General features: G+C 45.4%; 2 long non-coding RNA genes across 3 annotated transcripts in view; one reads left to right on the top strand and one right to left on the bottom strand.

Moving 5' to 3' along the window:
* Positions 1-977: 977 nt before the first annotated feature.
* LOC140618623 (uncharacterized) overlaps positions 978-25026 on the bottom strand; it is a 30665-nt gene continuing 6616 nt past the window's right edge. The window contains exons 2-4 of one of the 2 annotated variants that reach the window (XR_012018689.1): positions 17358-17543; positions 11088-11163; positions 978-1219 (exon numbers count right to left, since the gene is read on the bottom strand). This is a non-coding gene — a long non-coding RNA (uncharacterized lncRNA). Of the gene's footprint in view, positions 1220-11021; positions 11164-17357; positions 17544-25026 lie in introns of those variants that run through there. The other variant, XR_012018690.1, reaches the window with a different exon arrangement.
* LOC140617909 (uncharacterized) lies at positions 21243-22670 on the top strand. The gene is made up of 4 exons (XR_012018055.1): positions 21243-21420; positions 21719-21798; positions 22010-22254; positions 22443-22670. It is a non-coding gene; the product is annotated as an uncharacterized lncRNA (long non-coding RNA).

Genomic DNA, 25026 nt, shown 5'->3' with positions numbered 1-25026 from the left:
ATCACCCCTGGCTGATGTGAGTCCTCTTTTTTTTTTTTTTTTTTTTAAAGATTTATTTATTTATTTATGATAGACAGAGAGAGAGAGAGAGAGAGAGAGAGAGGCAGAGACACAGGCAGAGGAAGAAGCAGGCCCCGTGCCGGGAGCCCGACGTAGGACCCAATCCCGGGACCCAAGGATAGCGCCCTCAGCCAAAGGCAGGTGCTAAACCGCCGAGCCACCCAGGGATCCCCTGATGTGAGTCCTCTTAACAATCCCAAGCAATAGATGCTTCTATCATCATCCCGATGTTACAGATGAGACATGAGGGACCGAGAGGTTAAGTGAGCCATCTAAGTCACAGAGCCACTCAATGGTGTCAGTGTTCGAACCAAGGCAGCCTGGCTCCAGAAACCACATTCTTCACCGTTTCATGAGACTTGGCTTCTTGGAAACGTGAGAAGGACCAGGTTGTGAATTAGCCCTCGGCCATGATTAACCTGCTAAGGGCCTCTGTTCCTCATATTTTTGGTGAAGGGGTCCGACCGGCCCAGGAGCTGCAAACCCAAATGCCTGCGAGGAGCCCAAAAGTGACATCAACAGGGAAGTGGGCTGGGTTGTTGCCTTTTTTACTTAAACATTTGGCCCTCAGGGCAGCCCGGGTGGCTCAGTGGTTTAGTGCTGCCTTCAGCCCGGGGCCTGATCCTGGAGACCCAGGATCGAGTCCCACATCAGGCTCCCTGCATGGAGCCTATTTCTCCCTCTGCCCCCCTCTCTCTCTCTGTGTGTCTCTCATGAATAAATAAATAAAATCTTAAAAAATAAAAAAATTAAACGTTTGGCCCTCTTGTCTAACTTTCCTTTCCCTGCTAGCATAGAAAACCAGGCACAGAGATAAATCATTTAGATGCTGCACTTGGCTGATGGTAACAGAGGCTTGACTCCAGTGGCTTAGACAAATTAGAGATGTATTTCTCTTACATAAAACCAGTCCGGAGGTCAGCATTCAAAGGGGCAGGGGGGGTACCTTCATGATGTTGTCGGGGATTCCGTTCCCTTCCATCTTTAGCACAGAACTTTCCTCCTCGGGGTCACAAAACGGCTACTTGTGCTCCAGCCATGTTTGCAATTACAAGGAAAATGAAGAAGACACCAAAGGCCTTTCTTGGAAGTCCCACCATCCACTGCAATTTCTAACACGTGTGACCACTTGACTGCAGCTCTCAGCACTATGGACGTTCTGGATGGAATAATTGTCTTCTGTTAACAGGGGGAGGCTTGTCCTGAGCCTTGGAGGATGTTTTGCAGCATCGCTGCCTCTACCCACTAGGTGTCAGTAGCACTCCCCCTCCCTAGGTGTGACGACCAAAAATCATCCCTAATGCAGAAACACTGGGACACTCACAGATTCCAGAGAAGCTGGGAAATGTGATTTTTTAAATATATCACCACCTCCCCATGTAAGAGTTTCTATTTGTGAGAAAAAAGAGGAGATTAGACATTTGGATGGTAAATAACTGTGTTTGTTCCAAGAGAACTTGTTCACTTTCCTCTTATTTCTACTAAAAGAGAAACCATCACCTAAGAGTGACGATTGGAGTCAGGGTGGGGACTGTGGCAAACTGAGAACAAAGACCCCAACTAAAGGGGGGGTTTCTTGCGGCTTTGTTATCGAAAGGGCCTACGGGACCAGAGTCACAAAAGCTTCTGATGTTTTCAAGAAAAGCTGGATGTCCAGATTTTTCCATGCAAACTCCCATTTCTAGGTATCGGCAACCAGTTCAATTTTTATAAAGATTTTTATGAGTGCGTTTGCCAGGATAATAGTTTGCAGTGACTGGTATACCTGACTTAAAATGCATGGATATATCAAACATATGCAAAAATCGAATCACATAACATCTCCGTATCCATCTTCAACAATTATCGATGTTTTACCAATCTCCTTTTTAAAAAAAATGATTTATTTATTCATGAAAGACACAAAGAGTGAAAGGCAGAGACACAGGCAGAGGGAGAAGCAGGCTCCCTGTGGGGAACCTGATGTGGGACTCGATCCCAGGGTCCTGAGCCAAAGGCAGACGCTCAACCACGGAACCACCCAGGCGTCCCTGCCAATTTCTTTTTTCAAAAAAGATTTTATTTTTAAGTAATCTCTCTACCCAACATGGGGCTCGAACTCATGACCCCGCGATCGTCATGATCAAGAGTCGTGCTCTCTTCTGACTGATCCAGCCAGGCGCTCCTCATTTTTATTCTCCCTCCCCTCAACTTATTCTTTCTTTGCTCAAGTATTTTAAAGCAAATCGCAGGGCTCTTGTCATTTAATCAGCAAATATTTGATGATCACATTTTTTAATGAATCACCACGCTGTTATCACACCTACCAAAGTCAACAACGGGATCTCAGTGTAGACCAGAGGATTTTATTTTTTATTTATTCATTAATTTTTTGTGTATTTCTTTATTGGAGTTCGATTTGCCAACATATAGTATAACACCCAGTGCTCCTCCCGTCAAGTGCCCCCCTCAGTGCCTGTCACCCAGTCACCCCATCGCCCTGCCCTAGGCCAGATGATTATATTTATTTGTTTTTAAAGACTTTATTTATTCACAAGAGACAGAGACACACACACACACACACACACACACACACACAGAGGCACAGACACAGGCAGAGGGAGAAGCAGGCTCCATGCAGGGATCCCCAAGTGGGACTCGATCCTGGGTCTCCAGGATCAGGCCCTGGGCCAAGGCAGTGCTGAACCTCTGGGCCACCGGGCTGCCCAGACCAGACTAGATGATTTCAAGGGCCTTCTAGCTTTGCCATTCTACGCTTTAGTAACCCATCTCTTCCTTGTCTCCTGATCCTCTCCCTCTTCTCCCTCTGCCCCTCCTCTTACACAGACAGACACACAGACATACCTAGAAACACACGGGAGCACACAGACAAATGCACAAACACAGAAATACCACACGGACATCGCAGCACAGACACACACACACACACACACACACACCCTCCTCTACCACTTCTTGGGGAATAAAGCACACATCCTGGATTTAGACCCGCAAGCCCTTTAAACTGGGCTACAATCAGTGTCTGCCGGATTCCTACCCACATCCTGCTGTCTCCCTCTGTGCTGACAATTTTTCGACTCTGGTTCGCTCACCCAGGACTTCATTCTCTTTTGAGCAAAATGAGGAAAACGATTCCAATTTGCCTCTGATGATGCGGGGAAGGACGTCGTGGAGGGCTCGCACCCTCCTGGTGCAAGTCTTAAGGTGCTTACTAACCACAGCGACGGAGCAGCGGTGCGGAGGTGGTTAAGCCAAGAGGCCCAGGGAGGCCTGGCTGGTCTTCACCTCCTGATTCCAGATCATCTCAGACCCACGGCCCTCCCATCTCCGCAGCCTCCCGCTTGCTGTCTATTAATACATGAAGATGTTTTGGCCGCCCGGCAGGGAAGAGGTTCAAAATCCAAATTCCCAACTCGGGCCATTAAGGGAGACAGATATGTTGCAGCCCAGTTCCTAAATTAGAAGATGATTTCTGGGTGTTTGATATCTCCCTTTATCTCTGTACCATTTCTGCTGCTGCTGACACAGCTCTGGGGCCCGGTTGGGGCCTGGGGTCAAGGGGAGGCCGGGCGATACATTCTTTAGGTGCGTCCCTGGAGATGTCCACAGAGGCCCCTGGCTCTTGCGGTGCTCTGCCCAGGACACTCCCAAAATATCCAGGGGACAGATGCTATTTTTGAGGAGGCCTCGTGGCCCCCACGTAATCTGGTTTCACTTTGAGCTTGCTTTTAAACAGCGCCTGTCTTGCCTTTCGTTCTTCCAGGAAACTTGGTTTCTCTTGGGGTTGCTTGAGTAAAATGTGAATTAGCTTCAGTTCTTCTGGCCTTTTCTGGAGAACCAAACCCTATTTTGATGTTTTTTTTTAAGTTTTTTTTTTTTTTTTTTTTTTAACCCTTTGCTGTTTCTTTCCTATTATTGAGCAAGAGAGGACGATAGCTAGGTGCTTGAGATAAAAACTTCAGATGCCAGCTTTCAAAATCCTGTTCTTCCTGCGAGGGTATGAATTTATCATGCCCAAAGGTCGGTTTCTGGCCTGGAGTCAACAGAAAATGAGGCATTTTTTGTTCCTGTTGTTCTGCTGTCTTAAAGACATATTAGAAGTCGACACCCTTTGAAAATAATTTCAGCTGTAAAATATCCTGAAGTTAAGAAGTGGCTGTTTGTATTTCCGAGAAGAGAGCGAGATAATAGTGAGGATAATGGTGATGATAGTAGGACTGTGTGCCTGGCACTATGCTGAGCTTGCACTGGCAAATACCACTTAATTATCTCCACGCTCCTGTGTACGATTGTTATCCCCACGATGAGGATCTCCACCTCTTCCAGGAAGCCCTCCCTGACTCCAGCCCAGTGCCCTTACTCTGTCCTTTGGGCCATTGGGGTGAGTGTTCTTCCCATGCTCTTTGAAATGACTTGATTTCATATCCTTGAGAGCAGAGCCCATGTCTTTCTTTTCTTTTTTTTTTTTTTAAAGACTTTATTTATTCATGAGAGACACAGAGAAAGAGAGAGAGGCAGAGACACAGGGAGAGGGAGAAGCAGGCTCCCTGCAGGGAGCCCGATGTGGGACTTGATCCCCAGATCCCGGGATCACGGCCTGAGCCAAAGGCAGACCCTCAACCACTGAGCCACCCAGGCATCTCCAGAGCCCAGGTCTTATTCGGCGTTTGTATCCTAAGGGACTAGCACATAGTAGGCGTATAGTTAATACCTGAATGAATCGAGTAAGACCCTGGGCAAATTAGCTAATTTCTCTGAGCTTCACATTTCTCCTCTCTAAAACTGGGCTAACAACAACAATAACAATAGTGAACATTTATTGAGACTTCATGTGACAGAGATGGCTGACTCTTCTCCCAATCCATTTCTTGCTAACAGACCCTGAATTTGTCCTGGGCAATAATGTGTCCCCCATACAGCTAAGGGAGAAGCAAGCAGAAATTGTTGGGTGGAGCGGATGGCAGGAATATGCCTTGCTTCCTTCTTCATTCTGCCTGGGATGTGGCCCTGATGGCTGGCACTCTGGCAGCTATTTTGGTTCATTTGGCAATCTTGACGCTGGTGGAGCAAAAAGGGTGTAGTCTAGGACTCTGATGACTGTTCATCATTCCAACTCAGGATACCACACCTTTTAATTTCTTAAGTACATGCACAGGGACAGGGAGGGGGAGATGAAGCTCTATCTTGTTTAAGTCACTTACTTGGGTTTTCTGGTTTATATAACCAAATCTTTTTTTGTTTGTTAAAGATTTTATTTGAGAGAGGGAGAGAGGCAGAGACACAGGCAGAGGGAGAAGCAGGCTCCATGCAGGGAGCCCAATGTGGGACTTGATCCTGGGACCCCAGGATCACACCCCTGACCAAAGACAGGCGCTAAACCGCTGAGCCACCCAGGGATCTCCTATATAGTCAAATCTAATTCTAACTGACAAGACTGGGTCAGGCCCCTGTTAAATGCTTATTATGCATTCAGTTAATCCTCACAATGGCACTTTTAGACAGGTGTCATTCTTATCACGTTTATTTTATAGATGAAGGGACAGAGGCTCAAAGGGATTTGAAGTAGGCTTTCTGCCTCCAGAGCCTGGATTCGTGGCTCCTCCATTAAGCTGCTGGTGTTCCTAAGACCTTGTGATGGTTGTGGGAGTGCTGTGGACGCTGTAAATCACTGAACTCCTATTCACTCTCTCCCTCACCTACTCATTCACATATTAATTCCTTTATTTAGTCAACATTTACAGGGAGCCAACTCAATAGAGGTATGTCAGACTTAGGTGACATGAAACACGGAGATGGTTGTCTGCCCTCCAGGAGCTCCTCAGTGTGAGGTTCTATTATTATTACCTTTCAGGAACAGAGAGCAGGCCAGGGTACCCTATATAGTGATGTGCTGAACCACCCGTCAGGGACCATCTACATAAGCCATAACATAAAACCATATCATTCCCCTTAGAGTTGGGCGGTCTGTGACTTGCACAATTGTATGTGGCAGCCCTGCTAGTGACGAAATTGGGATATAATTCCTAGTCCCTGGGCTCCAATCGGGATGCCTTTGCATAGGCTCCCTGCAATATCTTGGTTTATTCCCAGACCCCTTTTACTGTTTGTTGATGTTGGTCTGTCTTTCATGCTAGAGGCATTTCTCAGATGTCAGGGACTCGTTGGACCTCTATTCATTTTTGAGAAGGAGGCACTAAAAACTGTTTGGAAGCTCCATGTGTTTTGCTGTAATGTGGCTGGGCTGTGAGCCAGCTTCTTCATCCTGGGACCCGAATGTCATTATCTATCAGTCTTTTTGCTGAGAGGTCCACTTCCACCTCTCCATAGAGGATTCTCTGGGGTTCCTGCTGGAGCCAGGCTGCCTGTGTTCTGGAAGCAGAACGAGGGAAGGGAGCTGGGTCTGACTATTTTGTTTCTAGCTCCTGGCCTCATTCCTAGCTTCTGCAATGTCTGACATCCCTAATGCCCACCTCCTCTCTATCCCAAAGTCTCCAGAAGGTAGTCCCCAGACCTCTGCCAGGGGGAGAGGCAGTCACCTGGCTGCATAGCTGGCAGAGGGGATCAAGAGCCTTCTTATGTCAACTTCCAGCTAGGCTCCTATGCTCAGTCCCGTCCTTCAGAGGCATCTGGTGCCACCAAGACATTTTTTTAAATGGAAGACGTGAGTTATTAAATACAACATTTAAATGCAATTTGACATTCATTTAGTGGGAGCAAAAGAAATGACCATGAAAGAATGTTCAAAATTCAAATAAAAAAATTTTTATCCCTAAAAGTATTTCATTTTTTTCTAAACTTAAGGAAAAATGATTATATAGATAATAAGGTAATTGAAGCCTTAATTTTTATATTACTTATTTCTCTTTTTAATTTTTATTTATTTTTATTTTTTTTTAAGATTTTATGTATGTATGTATGTATTTATTTATTTATTTTAAGATTTTACTTATTTATTCATGAGAGACACACATTATTCATAATGTAGAGGTAGAGACATAGGCAAAGGGAGAAGCAGGCTCCATGCAGGGAGCCTGATGCGGAACTCGATCCCAGAACTCTGGGAACATGAACTGAGCCAAAGGCAGACACTCAGCCACTGAGCCACCCATGACTCTGAGTAGGCATGGGGCCCCAACTTGGAATCCATGTGGGATCTGTCCTTGTTATTCTGTGTAAGTCATGTCACTTCTTCCTGGCTGCCCCCAATACAGACTCAAGAGCCCAACTGCATACTTGACGTTGCCAGATAGATGTTTTACTGACCCCTCAACCTTAACATGCCCTCCTCTGGAATGCACCTCCATCCCAAGCCAACCCTAGGGCCCTTCCCTAGGCTTCCCAGCTCAGTCACCACTGTCACGACCTGTATGTGAGCCAGAGATCAGGCTCCCGTCTTCCCTTGACTTCACTGCCTCTTCTGGTGCCACATCCAACCCACAGATTCCAACCTGGAACTGTCTTTGAAGCCTGCTTGCTCCACACCAGCTCCACCACCAGCTCCAGGTCCAGTCCACCTTCTCTCTCCTGTAGCTCATGGTCCAGCCTCCTAATTGGTCTCCATGTTTCCATCTTGCTTTCCTCCAACAAAATTCTCCAAATGGTAGCAAGATGTTCTTAAAATGTGAATTGGATCATGTTCTCCTTTTGAATGTCTTCCTGCTGCATTTGGACTCGAGATTAGACTCCTAAACAGTGGTCGACAAGGCTCTGTAGCATCTGGCCACCACCTGTCCCATGTCGTCTTTTCCAGGCACACTTGGAATCCACCCCCTCAACTTTTTTTTTTTTCTTTTACCTTGGGGCCTTTTGTATATGCCGTTTCCTCCAGCAATGGGTTACTAAACCCCTGCAGATCCTTCTAATGTATTTTTTGCATATATGAGCAAAGACTAACCTATATTCTTTTCCCCTCCACCCTCCTAAAATGTTACAGATGAGTACATGCTATACACATGGTTCTGCACGTTGTTTTGTTTTCTTAGGAAACCCAGGCATGAGTTTTACTTGCCAGTTCATATACAGCCACCTCTTTCTTTTATACCAGGGAACACTATATTGTGCAGATGGACTGTCATTTTTTTTTCTACCTTTTTTCGATAGATTGTCCCCCCCTTCTTTGCTATTAAAAACAACATATAGTGAATAATATATATATGTCATTTAGCATATGTATGAATTAACCTGTAATTTAAGTTCCTAAAAGCAGGGGCAGCTGGGTGGGTCAGTGGTTGAGCATCTGCCTTCGGCTCAGATGGTGATCCCAGGTCCTGCTTCTCCCTCTGCCTGTGTCTCTGCCTCTCTCTCTGTGTCTCTCATGAATAAATAAATAAATTTATTTAAATTAAAAAATAAATTCCCAAAAGCAGAATTGCTAGTGTAGCAGGTAAGGGCATTTTAAATTTAATGAATACTGCCACTTTTTTTTTTTTTTTTTTTAAGGGGAATTGCTGATTTTCTGATACCAATACTGTGGATTGTCAAACTAGGATTTTTGTTAATCTAATGGCTGGGGGTGGGGGTGGGGGTAACGATATCTCATTTCTCTCATAATGCATGAAATTAAACATCTTTTCATATGCTTACAGCCATTCATTTTTCCTTCTCTGTGAATAATCTTTTTTGCCTATTTTCCTACCAAGTTGTTCATTTTATTCTTATTTATTGGAACACTTTGTATATTAAGTAAATTAGCCCTTTGTGATTAGCCCAAATTAGCCCAATTTGTCTCTTGGCATTTAATCTAGTAAGGTTATTTTTAGCCATAAAGATCATTTTTAAAACATTCTTATGCTGTTAAATTTATCTATTTTTCATTTTAGGACATTTGGGCTTTGTTTCGTTATTAAAAAGGTCTCTTACAGTCTGAAGTTATAAAAGACTTATACCAGTTTTATATTACTACATTTGTGGTTTCACTTTATATGTTTAAGTCTATGATCTACTGGGAGTTGGTCCTGGTTTAGGTGTGAAGTAGGGATTCATCTTTATTTATTTATTTATTTATTTAGTCCCTTAGGACTATATGACTGTTTCTTATCCTTCCTTCTTGGTTTAAATGTCACTTCCTCTCTGACCATCCTAGTCAAATTATTTTCCATCTCAGCCCATTGTCTGTGGCTTTCACAAAATTTACTGTAATTTGTAGTTTTAAAAACATTTCTTCTTCTTCTTCTTCTTCTTCTTCTTCTTCTTCTTCTTCTTCTTCTTCTTCTTCTCTTCTTTCTTCTTTCTTCTTCTCTCTCACTAAGATGTCAGCTCCTTGAGGAGCTGTCTTGTTCACCAACACATCCCCAGCAGCTTGCATAGTAGGTGTTTGTGGTGGTTGTGGTGTTTTTGCCTTCCGGCATCTGTTGTTCCTTCTTCTGGCATTATCACCCCAGTTTTCCTTTGGGCAGAACCACACCTCCACTGTTTCTCGTCCACCTGGTTTAGGAGTGGAGATTCCACCTCTGGCTTCAGGGAGTGGGTGTGAGCAATCAGTGGTCCCCTCCCTGGCAACAGTGATTGGCTGAGGTGGCCACGTGACCCCAACTCAACCAATGAGATAAAACCTCGCGACTGACAGGCATTATTAAGAGGGAAGCATCATCACCAGAAAATTCCTACCAGTGTTTCCTGCTGCCTTTGACTTTATGGGACAAAGGCAGCAGCCTCCTCACCAGGAAAAAAAAAAAAAAAAGAGAAAATTAAAGGAAAAATCCTATGCAAGGCAACTTTGGTCTCTCTTCTGTTGATCTTAAAAAACAAAAGAATATTGTAATTCCACATCTGGAGGGCTTTTGGTGGTTTAGTTAAAGAGAAGCGTTCATTTCTTTAACCCAACAAATTTTCTTGAGCACTTAAAAAGTGCAAGACTTGAACTAAATTCTGGGACTGGCCTCAATTCCTGATGGTGATTTTCTGCAGATACAATGTGCTTCTAAAAACTTTTTTGAAAATAACATACATTAGGGACGCCTACCCAGGGACGCCTTATTCAATAGCTGAGCATCTGTCTTCAGCTCAGGTCGTGATCCCAGGGTCCTGGGATCCAGTCCTGCATCCGGGTCCCCGCGGGGAGCCTGCTTCTCCCTCTCCCTGTGTCTCTGCCTCTCTCTGTGTGTCTCTCATAAATAAATAACATCTTAAAAAAATAACATACATTAGAATTTTTTTAAAATTTTTTATTTATTCATGATAATCACAGAGAGAGAGACAGAGGCAGAGACACAGGCAGAGGGAGAAGCAGGCTCCATGCACCCGGAGCCCGACGTGGGATTCGATCCCGGGTCTCCAGGATCATGCCCTGGGCCAAAGGCAGGCGCCAAACCGCTGCGCCACCCAGGGATCCCTAGAATTTTAAAATAGAAGAGAATATAAAGGCAAAAAAAGAAAGTTCAAATAATCCTTACTGACATTTAAAAAATAACACGAGCAATATGTATACATGGTTAGAAAAGTGACATCATTCAAAAAGGTTCAAAAAAATAGCACTCGGGTATAAACATCCTCAAATTCAGGGAATTAAAATAATTTAAAATAATTAACCTTTTTTAGGCTCATAGATTCCCTTATTAACAGTTTCCTGTGGCTGCCTGTAGAAAACTTTTATGCATATATAAGAACATTTATGTGTATATGCCAAAATATTGCTTTGCTTTTTTTTAAAGATTTTATTTATTTATTCATGAGAGAGAGAGAGAGAGAGAGAGAGAAAAGCAGGCTCCCTGCATGGAGCCCGATGTGGGACTTGATCCCTGGACAGGGATCATGCCCTGAGCCCTGAGCCAAAGGCAGACGCTCAACTGCTGAGCTACCCAGGCATCCCGCTTTGCTTTTAATTTACAAAAGTCATTACAATGTTCATTCTGTTCTGCTCCTTTGTTTTTTTCATTTAATAATGTGGGTAGAAAAATGGACAAGGGATATGCACACACAGTTCATGGAGAAGGAAATACAAATTGCTCATAAACATATGAAAGGATGTTCAACCTCCTTTATAATAAGAAAAATGCAAATTAAAAGTACACAGAGAGATCGTTTCTCACCTATCAGATTGGCAAAAATCCAAGTCAGATAACACCTTGTGCTGGCAAGACTGCAGGACAAACAGCGCTCCTGTACCTGTTGGTGGAAGTGGAAATTGGCACAATCCTATGGCAATTGGACCATATCTATCAAAGTGACAAATACATATATCTTCTGAAAATGTATCCTTCAGATAATCTTGCTCAAGTACAAAATGACATAGGCTGGGATTGTGTTTAGAATAGAAGTTTTTATAAGGGAAGCCCCGTGAGGGCAGGGATCCTCTTGCTCTTGCTCACCCCTGTGTGAGCTCTGACAACAGTCCCTTGAAAAGAGCAGATATTACAGAGACAACACTCACTCAACATCCCTATGATCTCTGCCTTCCCCAGCCTCCCTTGCGATTAGGTTCAAACTGTGTGGCTCATTTCTGCCTAATGGGATGTACAGAAGTGATGTAAGCCACTGCCAGCCTAGAGTTTAAAAACTGCCACGAGACCTCTAGCTCTCTTTGCCTGCTGTGTCCATCTCCAAGATCACCTGTTCCAGATGGCAGAGCAACAAGGTGAAGGGTAGTCAGTCTGCATCATAATATGAAAGCAAGAATAAACCTTTGCTGTATGGAGTCACTGTGATTTGGGAGTCTGCTGCTGCAGCCTATCCTATTCCATCCTGACTAAACTGTGGGTGCTCAATACACACTCATAGAGTAAGTGTGTGCTACAATGAGTGTGCTTGCACACAGAGCTGGACTGATGAGAGTAATTGTAGGCTGAGTTTTCAACCATGTTGCTGGGTCTCAAAGTACATATTTACCATCTTGGTAGGTAGTGCAAATGGTCCTTCAGAATGTTTGCCCCAATTTACACTCTTGCCAATGGGTGTAAAGGTAAGTAACACATGTAGTTCCTACTCTGTTCTGGGTGCTATAGCAGGTGTTTTGTACAAAACATGACATAAACTTGCCCTCACCACAGCCCTACGGTGGCAGGTGCTATTACTGATAGCATTTAACAGATAAGGAAACGGCAGCACTGGGAAGCTAAATAACTTGCCCAAGGCCACACAGCTAGTGAGATGGGGAGTGTTTTTAAAATGACAAATTCCTAATATTCTACTTCTTCAAATTAATTGGCCAAGGCCCAGGAATCTGCATTTCTAAAATACTACCCATATGCAATCATAGCCAGCTTGAGGAATCAGAGCCTGGAGAACTTATGTGAAAGTTGCCAAAGAAGGGTGCTTGGGTGGCTCAGTTGGTGGGTGTCCAACTTTTGATCATGACGCAGGTCTTGATCTCAGGGTCTAGAGTGCAAGCCCTGCTTTGGGGTCTACCCTGGGCATGAAGATTACTTGAAAAAAAAAAAAAAAGGTGCCAAAGAATGGTTTTGTGAAAGTAGCTATGTTACAAGGGCACCCAGGGCAAGGTATCTTCCTTTAGTTGGTTTTAAGTATATATTGAAAGTAGGCATTAAGCATGTTTGTATTGAAAAGGAATAACCTGATATAAGTGAATCAAAGCTGTGTACTTCTATGTGTTCTTTTTTTTTTAAATGATTTATTCCATGTATATATTTTATGGACTTTTCCAAGACAGACCAATTTCTTTAGAGGTATGAATATAATTTGAATATCATTTCATCTGCGTGGTCCAGAGACATGAGACAGAAATACAAGGTTCATTTTCCCACAGAAGCCTGAGTTAAGGTGGTGGCCCTACATCATTGCAGAGCCTTGGGTCAGAGGCTTGGATCCCTAACTTATTGCTCCTTCAGCAGCCAGCTGAAGGAGCAACCCAAAAACCCAAAAACCAAATGGCTGACCACCATGTTTGTTTTCCCAGGTTCTGCTCACATCTCATTGGCCATACCTCAGTCACATGCCCACTTTGGTGAAAAGGAGGCTGGGAAATGTAGTCTTCATTCTGAGCAGCCATGGGCTTCTGTCATTATAAAAGGGCTAAACTGATCTTGGGGGTCAACTCTCAGACTCTACCACTGGAGGCATTATTAAAGAGTTCAGGATTTCGATTATTTCTACCAAGTAGATTACTCATTCCCAATAACAGCCACTATGCCATATGGTTTCAGAATTTCAGCTGACCATGACTGCCAATTTCAGGAGGCCTCACTTGGCTGGTTGTGGGGTTTGTGGTATGCCTTATGGTCGTATCATGCAATAAGCACATGTGGGTTCTCAAACTAATCAACAGTAACAGATTAGAGCCAACAATGTTTATTTTTAAATCTTTCCTCAAGGGTGTCATCCTCAGTGTCAGTAGAGAGCTTAATATTTGCTGATTATGTAAGAAGTTGCACGCAGAAAATTAAGATTACTTTTGGTTCCCAATTTATCATCTCTTTCAACAATGTTTTAATGTCACGGATATATTGGCATCTACGGAGTACCCTGATCACCTGCTCCTAATTCTAGCTCTAGCTCTAGTATTAACAGAGTTCCTCCCCCCATCCACACACCCCCCCAACCTGAATACAACTTTATCCCAAATAAGGCTCCTTACTAAGTCCTAGGGACTCGGCTGGGTGGTAACTTACCTGTTTGTTTTTGCCTACCTAGCATCCCTTTCCTCCTTCTCTGATCATAGGATCACAGTTTTCTTAATTAGAGAGGAAGATAAACCACGAGCAACTCCTAACTCTGGGAAATAAACAAAGGGTTGCAGAAGGGGAGGCGGGTGGGGGGATGGGGTAACTGGGTGACCAGCACTAAGGAGCATTTGATGGGATGAGCTCTGAGTGTTATACTATATGTTGACAAATTGAATTCAAATAAAAAAAAAAAGCACAAACAAAAAGCACCACAGTTTTCTTATAAAGCACCCCTCCTTCTTCTTCAGTCCACACACACAGATTAGATGGAGCTCAGACCACTTCTGGACTTAAATAGGGGCATGGGATCTACGGCTGGCCAATCAGTGTATTCCATCCTCCCGGGCCACAGTGATTGGTTCAGGGAGAGACATGTGATCTGTGGCAACCAATGAGACTCAATTCCGAGCCATTGGCAGGAGGAGTTCTTTAGCAGCTGGATTTGAAGCTAGTGCACCTGGGTTTAGAGCTGCTGGTGTCCACCTTTGCCATCTTTTATTCATTCCTTCATTCAGCAAGTACTTTGAGCACCTACTACCTGCTCAGCGGTGTTCTAGGCCCTGAGGCTACAACAGTAAAGAAACAAACAAAAATATCAGATAAATGCTTGCCTTCAAGGAGCTAATATTCTAATGGGGATACAGACAATAAAGAAATATGTAGGGGGCACCTGGGTGGCTCAGTGGTTGAGAGTCTGCCTTTGACTCAGGGCGTGATCCCAGGGTCCTGGGATCCAGTCCCACACAGGGCTCCCCACAGGGAGCCTGCTTATCCCTCTGCCTATGTCTCTGCCTCTCTCTGTGTGTCTCTTATGAATAAATAAACAAAATCTTAAAAAAAAAAAAGCAGTAATATGTTCGAGGGTAATAGGTGATGAGGAAAAAAATGCAGGATGAGGGGACAGGAGAATGAAGAACTGCTATTTTATATGGGATGTTCTGGGAAGAACTCCTTGAGTAAGTACTATTTAAGCAGACACCTTGGGGAGTGTGCAAGTGTGCAAACTACCATGTTTCTATCTCCAGGAAGGGCATCACAGGTGGAGAGAATGGCAAGTGGGAAGTCCCTCAGGCAGGAGCTGTGTTTGAAGAGTAACAGAAATCATTGTGGCTAGAGCAGGGAGTGCAAGAGGTCAAGAGAAGAAGGAGCTGACTATGACAGGCCTGGTGGGTCAGGACGAAGATCGAAGACTTATCTGGGACCCACAAGGGACCCATTGAAGAAGTGAGAGCAGGAGAGGAAACTGAAGAGATCTGCACTTCAGAAAACTCACTCTGGCTACATAGTGGGAGGCAGATGGGGGTTTGAAATGTCAGTTGGGAGGTGCCTTGGGGGAAGCCTCTGAAATGAGCCATCTGCATCGTGTATGTCCCCTGCTGCCTGCACCTTGTCTACTGAATGTTTTTCTTTAAATGAGCACATTAATTTTACCTAAGTGTGTTTAGTTTCAATGGAAACATTTTAACTCTACTGAATCATCAACTCAGGTAAGGGTCAGCTGCAATAACCCCCCCCCCCCCAATCTCCCTGGGCTGTTAAAAACACAGGTTTATTTCTCATGCATGTTTCACGTTGGTTGCAAGTTGGGGGCAGCTGGGCTGCAGCTCTGGTGCATGTGTCCTCTTTACCCTGGGATTCGGTGGCGGCAGCAGCCAGCCCATCCCTGACCCATCCCCACATGGCTGGCTGTCAGAGCTTCTGCTTGGAAGCTCAACTCCCATTCTGTCGGTCAAAGGATGTCACACAGCCAAACCTGAAGTCAGGGAGAGTCACCAGGGAACTGCTGGTAGGAAGAACTAATAACTATTGACAATAATACAATCTACCGCATCTATTATAAATGGAAAACCAACAACACTTGCCCTCAGTAGAAGGTGGCCGCAAGAAAATAAATATTATGAAAACATTTACTTTATTAAATTGTGGCCAAATAACCTTGCCATCTGAAGGCTCTAAGGCTTGCTCTCCTTTCCTTAGAAAGGGAGATGGGCAAGCCCTAGAAAGTCATTAAAGACCCAGCAGCATCAATGGGACACCGTTGCCTCGAGATAACCAGAAAGATGGAAAGAAAATATACCCATTAAAATCCTCCCGTGAAGCATGGTTCCTACTTGGTCCACACTTTGTAAGACTCTACTTTAGAATAACCCGGGGGGAGGGGGGGTTGAAGGAGACACACGGCTCGAGGGAGGGATGATAATGAAAGCCACGCGCTTGTGTGTGTGTGTGTGTGTGTCGGGGGGTGCGCTTGCTGTGTTGCACAATTTCATGTATGGCCTCCCACCCCCGGCCCCACCTGAAATTGTGCAACCTAACGGGCCTGGAGACGATTTCCGTGGGTTACCTCACTTAATCCTCACCTGCGCTCTGCCAGGTGGGCAGCATCATCTCCCTTTTCCAGCTGAGAAAACTGGGATCCCGAGAGGCTCAGCCCTCGCTCAAGGCCTCAAGGCCGCAGCTGGAGTGGACCAGGACCTGTGGCTCCCAGGCGCCTGCAGTACCGGCGGCCTGACGTGTAGTTTCAGGGTTGGCCACTTGGTGTCACTCTGTCCAAACCGTGGGAAGACGGCCCGGCGGTGCGGGGCGATGTGCTGGGGACTCGATGGAGCAGGGGGCAAACTGATCCCGGGGTCGGGAGGGCCCCCCATCCCGACCTCCCTCCTGTCGCTCTTGCGTGTGCAGAATTCCTTCCTGTTCCGTGTGTGCCTGTCGCGCGTGGAGAAAGAACTGGGTCCCGCTCTGTGTACACCCCGAGCTAAGAGCTTGCCGGGCATCAGCTCCCACAAGCCTGCTGGCACCCTTATGGTCTTCCCATCTCAGATCGCAGGGAGCGCAGGCGGAGAGAGTTGGAACACGTGCTCAGCTAGGCAGGGGCCCAAGGCAACTTGATTTGAACCCAGATCTGGGTTAGAAGCTTAGGGTGTTGATGCCTAGCAAGTGCATGGTAGGAGGGGCTGTATTCATTCTCACTTTCTCATGGACTGTGTTTCCAACCAGCAGACCTCAGACTCCATCATGTTTTTGGCAATGAAAACCATCTGACTATTCAGGGACTTGCATGTTTTGGGGGGGTTTTGTTGTTGTTTGATGTAGAAGTTAGTTTTCCTCTGACTACTACCAAAACGAAAAACAAAACAAAACCCAAAAAAAACCAATCAAAAAACCCCTAACCCACTGAGGATCTACTTTTAAAGAATTTTTAAACTTTTAGAAGAATTTTTAAAATTTTTAAACATCATAAAGCCATCTGAGTAAAAAGGAGAAAAGAAACGTCACTCCTAGCTCACATCAGCCACCCAGAGATAAATGCTGCTGACACTTTGAAGCACATCCTTCCAGACATTTCTCTCTTTCTCTCACCAATCAATGCATTAAACATGTTTAAAAATAAATTTAAAAAATATTCACATGAGAAATAATTTAAAGGGTACTGGAAGATTTAAAGTGGATAATCTCCTTCTAGTCCCCAGCCTTCCTGTTCCCCAGCTCCAAAACTCCAAGCTCCCTCCCCAGAAGCCATCCTGGTTTTGTTTCTTGGGGATCATTACAGAGATTTACAGAATGTAGATAAGCAAATAGGTACATGGATTCTTGTAGTTGTTTCTTTAAATAGAAGCATACGACACACCCTGTTCTGCACTAGTTTTCTTTCTTTTTTTTTTTTTAAACTTAACAATATACCTTGGAGATCTTTCCAGATCAGCAGTAGGAGAGCATTCTTCACATATCCCATTGTCTGAATATAATCATTTATCTAACCAGCCCCTGGTGATAGTCATGTTGGCGATTCCAGTCTCTTGCTGAGGCAAACAATGCGGCAATTAGTATTCCTTTCACAGGAGCCTTTCCATGTATGTGGATCTATTTCTGCAAGATAAATCCTTAGTCACTGATCAACCCAGTCATAGGGCAAGTGCATTTTAAAATTTTGACACTTATTGTCTAAATGCTTACTAAGATCATACCTACCAATTGACATTCAGATCAGCAACCTACGTGAGCACTGGTTTCCCCACACTCTAGCCAAGGCCAACGATTATCAGACTTCTTCATCTTTGCCTTGCAGATGGGGATGAAGGTATTCACGAAGTTCTAATCTGCACGGTCTTTCCTTTTATGTTCAATTCAAAATTTAAAAATATATCTAAAGGCCATTTGTATTTATTCTCTGGTAGCAAAGCATTCATGTCCTTTGCCTGTCTTTCTGTCTTTATTCATCTGCAAGAGCTCTTTATACACTAAGAAAATTGAGGTCTTTGTTTCCCTATAGGTTACAAATGTAGATTTATCACACTGAAAGGGGATCCCACTGTGCACAATGTTTTTGAGGCCTGTGGTTATCTGACAATATATTGTGGATCCCTTTCCATATCAGTAAATACGCCATGGCAACACAATTATTTGATACTTCTTTACATTTCACCCTGGGTGCATTGGAAGCTCACCGAACATAAAAGACTACGGATTTATGTGAACACAAGTGTCGGAGAGGAGGATTACAAAGCATCCAGTATGCACCATCTATTTATGTCTGTTACTTAATTTTAATCTTCCGTGGTGAAGTAACATCATTCCTGACTTACAGATGGGGACCTGAGGTCCATAAGGGGTGTGGGATTTGTCTAAGGTCTCCCTGCTGGTCTGTGGAGGAGCTAAGGTTCAAATCCACGTCAGTTTGTCTCCTGGGCCTTGTCTGCCACCTTCCATTTCCTTCAATCCCTACATCCTCAACCAGCCTTGAGGAAGGTGGCTCTGGGACAAGTGTCCATCCTCCCTCCCACAGTTCCGGGCAGGGGAGTATCATGCAGTTTAGGGACAAGGCCACCGGGAGGCGCCAGGGACACATCACTTGGTTAGTGCGTGTGGTGCTGGGAACAGGCTGGGTCCAGGCATCCTGGAATGGGACAGTCCTGGAAGCTGGGATGGCTCAGAGCCAGAGGGAATGTCTCCTGCCACCCCCAAGGCAGTGTCCTCAGCCTTGATCTCCCTCGAGGGAACCAGGGCTGGCAGCCCCAGGGCCTCCCACATGTCTGGCCTCAACTCAGCCCCTCTGGGAGTTTGGATTCCTGTTGACCAGAAATCCTGCATAATAATCCTTTGCTGTGGGGGGTCTGTCCTGTGTGTTGGAGGATGTTTAACAGCATCCCTGGCCTCTACCTACTAGAGGCCACATAATGGTGGCACCTACCCTCAAGTTGTGACAGACCAAAATATCTCTAGATATTGCCAAATCTAGACATTGCCAAATGGCCCTTGGTTGTAAACCCCTGCTGCGGACCCACGGGGCCCAAGCAGGTCACACCAGTGACCGAAGCCGGTAAGAATAGTTCCCGTGCAGAGAGCTGACATGTAGGAACTTATTAATGTCCTGGAAGGTGGGGACTGATACCATCTCTGCTTTGTGGAGGAGGAAACTGAGGCCCAGAGAGATTTAGTGACTTGCCCTAGGCCACACAACCAGTAGATACTGGAACCAGGGCTTGAATCCATGTCGTCTGTCTCTGGCCTCTGTGCCCTGAACCACTGTACTTTCTAATGCATTGCTCATGGGTCAGATTTGCAGGAATATCCTGTACTTTCACAAAGAAAGACCTCTTATCCTTGTTTCTTCTTTACCTATTTTCATTTTCCCACTTTTGATGGAGACTCACATACAAGAGATTTTTCATTCTCCTTGTGATCGTACTATGAGAAAAACACCAGCACAAATTGTAATGATACCTGGCAGCTGACACCCAACCTCAACATCAGGGATGCATTGGAGAGTAAGGGGGCTGAGGTGTCCCAGAGGGTGCAGCCCCATCAGTCCTGGTACTTGGTTTCCTAGTACATGCACTGGCCTGATTTTTTAAAGGAAGCCAGAAATCTAGATTTCTAACATGAACTTTTCTAATTTTTATATAATGGCAATTAATTTAAAATACTTAAACCCCTGTAACAGCCAGACAAAACATGTCTGAAGCCTGATTTGGCCCGAGAGCTGCCAATTGCAACCTTTCTGAAGGCCATATTCAAAGTACTTTCATTCTCTTAGAGTCCCCTGCCTTTCATTATCATTTATGTAATTAATCCTTTTTCATATTCAGTCATACATTCATTCCATGCATGCACTTCCACCCATCCACTCATCCATCCATCCATCCGTCCATCCATCCATCCATCCATCCATCCATCCGTCCACCTATCCATCTACCATTCATCCATCATCCATCCATCCTTTCATTCATGCATTTCACCTACCCACCTCACCCACCCATCCATTTATCCATCTACCCATCCATCCATGCATCCATCTGTCACCCGCAGGTTTGTTAGTTCATTTACTCAACCATTACCATTAGGCCCTCATTGTGTGCTAGACCCTAGGCCAGGCCTTGGGGACATAGTGAAAACGGTGACCCAATTCCTTTCCTCCAAAAACTCATCATCTCTTTCTTAGTAAAAATGAGAAGGAAGCCAATATAGACAAGGATGGAACCAAATGGTGTTAAACTCAGACTCTACCAGTAGGGCAACCTTGGGCAAAGTGTTAAATCTTTTGAGCCTCAGTTTCTCCCTCTGTGGAATGCAACTAATAGCAGTACCTACCACTTGCTCACAGGCGGGTGTCAGGACTAGGTTAGGTTAGGCAATGCATGTGGAGGGGGGCACACAGCAAGCCCTTTACAGGCAGTGATGTGCAACATGTGAAGCTGCAGGGTGGTGGTCGGCAGGGTGGTTGCCCGATGTAGGGAGGCTTTGTGGGGATAGTGGTGTCCAGAATGTCCCACCATGTCCCATGTCGGGAGAGGGGTTGCTTTGTCATTATTCTGCACAACTTCCTCCTGGTCGGCTGACACCCTCGCCACCCTGAAGGCGCTGGTTTTCCCGCTCTTGCTTCACTTCTAAAGGGCAGCTCTTTCTCGGACCGCCCCGCCCCGCCCCACCCTGCCCCGCCCCAGTTTGTGGGAAAACTGTATGGAACAGAAAGGGCTTGCGGGCTCCCTCTTCTCCGGATTTGTTGTTATTTTTTCTCATTTAAATTGAAAACATGCTTATTAAAGAAGATTGGAAAAAAAACACATCAAACGAGAAAGAAGAAAAATTATTCTTTGTCCTATCCTTCCAATTCAACCACACTGAACATTCTGGTTTTTTTCTCTCTCCTAAGCCAGTGTGTGTGTGTGTGTATGTGTGTGTGTGTGTTTGCATAGTCATAAATCATACTGCTCAACTATTTAGTGTTGTGTTTTTAAAAACTTTTCCATTATATCACAAGTATTTTCCCCCATTGCTCATCTTCATAAACATATTTGAAGGACTGCATTCATTTATGCAGCAAATGTTAAGTGAGCATCTACTATGGTCTGTGGAGAGACAGTGTAATGATAGAGCCGACCTTTACTGGGTGCGAACTGTGCCAGACACCATCCTCATCACTTGCATTAAGTCCCTTCTTCCTCACAACAACCCTATGAGGTATGCCTTACCATCATGCCCATTTTTCCAGATGAGAAAACTGTGGCCCAGCATGGCACAGCTGAGAGTGGCAGCCAGCATTTGCATTCAGGTGGACAGGTCACAGAACCTAGACTTTGGTCATGCTGGACTACTTTGTCAACCACAAATAGGTGACCCCAGTCCAGAGTGATCTGAGCTGGAACAGGGAATGTACGGGAACATGTGACAGCTCTGAGGAGGCTCCAGATCCATGCAGGTGCATCAGGGAAGTCTTCCTGGAGGAGATAACATTCTGGCTGAGGAGGTAGGAGGTGAGGGCGCTGCAGGTAGAGGGAGCTGAGGATCTGAGGTAGGAGTGGGCATGGAAGGTTGACAAGCTGATCGCACTGAAACTGGTTGGAGAGGTGGGCAGGGCTAGATCATGCGGGAATTATGGGCCCTGGGAACGCCAGGGAGCCCTAGAGGGGTGTGAAGCTGGAATATGGCATGACTGGGAGGCCTTCCCCCACTTGCTCTGGCCCCCCACAGCCAGTCTGTCCCCCATGGCAGTGCCCAGCATCCTGGGCACTTCTTGCCTGTATGTCGCCTGTCTGTTGTTCTAGATTGAAGAAAGTTCTGGAAGGCGGAACCTGGAGTGATGTATTCACTTCTGTGACCCAGGACCAAGATCTATGCTGGGCAGGTGAGATGCTTGGAATGAGATAATGGTGCACAGCATGGGGTGATGCTGGGTCAAGACTGTGCCCATGTTGTCTGCCCTGGCAGGGGAGACAGGGCCCCTTCTGTGGTCCTCTCAGGCCCCTGAGGGTGCAAGGCCTCTTTAGGATGTGCCTGGGTCTTGAGGTATGCCAAGACTCTGCTCTAACTTGCCCACAGTGTCTTGTTTGGTTTAGGAGATGCCCTGGAGAATGAGCCAACCCTCGCTGGGCCCTCTCAACGCTGTTCTCGAAGGCCGCAGGGAAGGGGTGAGGGGCAGGCCGGTGTGCAGACACCTCCCCACCCCTCCCCTGCCCCTTCCCCAGCCTTCCTGGCACCCGGCATGGCTTTGCCCTCCTCCTGTCCACGCCACCCGCCGCTGGAGGTGGGGAGAGACTCCAGGGGCCGCGGCCCCTTCCTGCGCAGGCTGAGGGCCTCCAAGGTAAGTATTTATTCCCGTCCCCCCTCAGCCAAGCGCGCTATCTTATCAGCTCAAACACTTCAGAGTTCAGGCCAAGAAGCCAAAGTCAATTTTGAAAAAGTCTTTAAAAGGCCAAACACAAACAGTGGGGAGGGAGTTTGCAGGGGGGAGGAGATGAGGTTGAGGAAGGGCTCTTTCCTTCTTAACAGGCCGCAAAGGGCGCCACTCGGGCCCAGAGATGCATATGCGCCAGGACACCCGCTGGAGCCTGGTGGCCCCTGGTGGCCCCGAGCAGAGCTGCCCGCTGCCCTCAGGAAAACGGATCAATAAATAATGAAGTGCGTGCAGCCTTCAGAAAGAACAGACCACTTCACAGGCAGTGACGTGGAAAGAGGTTGTAGAGTGGAAAAAAGAAAAAGCAAAGCTATTCCGTGGTGTGTATAATCAGATCTTTTTCGTATAAACAGAAAAGGTGGGCATGTATATCTCTGCATGCCTGTTTATGTAGAGGAAATTTCTAGAAGCGTTCACTGGGTATCTGGAAGTGTTAGCTGCCTCCGGGGCAGGAGTCAGAGGGAGACAGACTTCTCATTATCCACTCTTTGTGCCTTTTGAATTACTTTATACCATGTCAACGTAATAGTATGTACATAAATAAATTGAATAAGAGCATTAGTGATTTTGTTCTAGGCGAATGGCCAGTAACACAAAAGATGGAGGGAAGAATGTTTGCAGAAGGCATAGAGACTTTCAGCACAGATCAGTTTATTGAAGGTCTAGCTCAAGGGGAAACCTAAGCCTATTTAGATTCTCTCAGTGGTGGTGACCACATTCAAACAAAGCTTTCAAAGTTCTCTGGTGTTTTATAAACCTGACTGCTTTCAAAACACCATCTCATTGAACCTCTTGAGGGTTCTATAAAAGTAGAATCAGATCACTGTGTAGAATGACTAATTAATTCAACGAATATTTATTGTTTTATGTGACGAGGATATAGCGAAGACGAAGGTAATCAAGATAACTGATCTTTTGGAGTCGATGGGTTTAGAGGGAGTACTGAACAAATAACAAGTAGATCAAATAGCCACACAAGGAACATATATGACAATTTCAGATCATTAGAAAAACTGAGAAGAAAATGAGCCCAGGGAATGAAGTTGAGGATGGCTGGTGTGAGGAATGGTCAGTGGGGGCTCTCTGAGAAGGTGATGTTTGAACTGAGACAGGAAGGAGAAAAAGGAATCATTCACAGGAGAATCAGGGAGAGGGTAATTCCAGTGCAAAGGCCCTGAGATTACCCTAAGCTTTGCTTGTGGGAGGAACAGAATGATGGCCAATGTAACCGGAGCTTAGAGAAAGAGAACAAGAGAGAGTTGGGGGATCCAGTTGGGGGGTTAGCCAGAGGCTGAGCCTGTGGGCCTTGTGGGCATGGTAAGACATCCGGAAGAAGGAACCAAGGCTCAGAGTGGTTAGGTAATTGGCCCAAGCTGACATGTTTAACAGTGGCTGAATCAGAATTCAGACTGGGCTTTCCCAACTCCATATCCAGTCCTCTAACCATTCACATATGTCTTCACGTGGCAAAAACATGAAGCATGTATTTCCACATAGTACAGCCTATATTCTGAGAACACCATGGTGGGTTTTTTTCCCCCAAATTGCACAGAAAAGTGCACACATCGTACAGTGAATTCTCACCAGGCTGACAAACTCATGTAATCAGCACCCAGATGAAGAAACAGAGCATTCCAGAAGCCCCCTTCATGTCCCTTCCCTGTAAATCTCCCCCACAGTTAACCACTGTACTTCATTCTAACCCCATATATTAATTTTATTGCTTTTGAACTTTATGTAAAGGGAATCACACAATATGTGCTCTTTCCTGCCTGGTTTCTTTCACTCAACATCACGGTGGGGGAGATTCATGGTATTCCAGTAGACTTTTACTGTGCTCCAGGACAGACCAAGTTAGCATGTGAACCCCCAAAGCTTCTTTCCTTACAAAGGCCAGGAGAAAGTAGCTAATAAAGGGAGCAATTCAAAGTACGTCTTTACAGGAAAAAAACAGGTACGAAATACATATAAAGCAATCCTCTATTTCTCGGTGGGAGGTGTGGGGGAGGTCTCTTTATGTAGAGTCAAAGTGGTCCTGGAAAATATGTTAATTTTTCTCTTGACCATAGTGTACTATGAACTCCAAGCAAATCAAACTAGCCAGTGGATGGAGGGGCTGTCCTGTGTTTGGAAACACACTGAGCAAAAGACAGGCTTCGCCAGCTGGACTCACCCATACTATTTCTCCCTCCCTCTTCCTCTTACCATCCCACCCCCCTGTGTTAGCTCCGCGTACCTGGTGACGTGTAAATTAAATGCCTGTATGTTATGATTCTACCATCGAGTCAAGTGTTTCATGAAGATTCTCCCTGTATGGTGAGGATGACAGGTGGACTTTATTTTTCCTAATTTGTTTATGCTGTATTTTCTACAATGAATAGAAATTCTTGTGTTTTGAATAACAAGCACGGTGGCAGCAACAAGCTGACACACGAAAGACCTTTCTGGTCAGCCCGAGAAAGAGGATGTCTGTCACCAGACACTGGGTACAGGGCAGGGGGCATTGACTCCCTCTTTGAGGCCTGAGATGCAGAGCAGCCCTTAGGTGGTTAAAGGGGTGGCCCCCAGGGCAGATAGATTGGGAATGGAATTCTGACCTTGCCCCTCCCCAAAACTTAGTTAGCATAAAAATTATTCTATTCTCATGAATTTGTAGGTCTCAGATTCTGTGGGTAAGGA

The sequence above is a fragment of the Canis lupus genome, chromosome 26 (genome assembly GCF_048164855.1).
Source record: "Canis lupus baileyi chromosome 26, mCanLup2.hap1, whole genome shotgun sequence".
NCBI lineage: Eukaryota > Metazoa > Chordata > Mammalia > Carnivora > Canidae > Canis > Canis lupus.
This window is presented reverse-complemented; position numbering and strand designations above follow the sequence as displayed.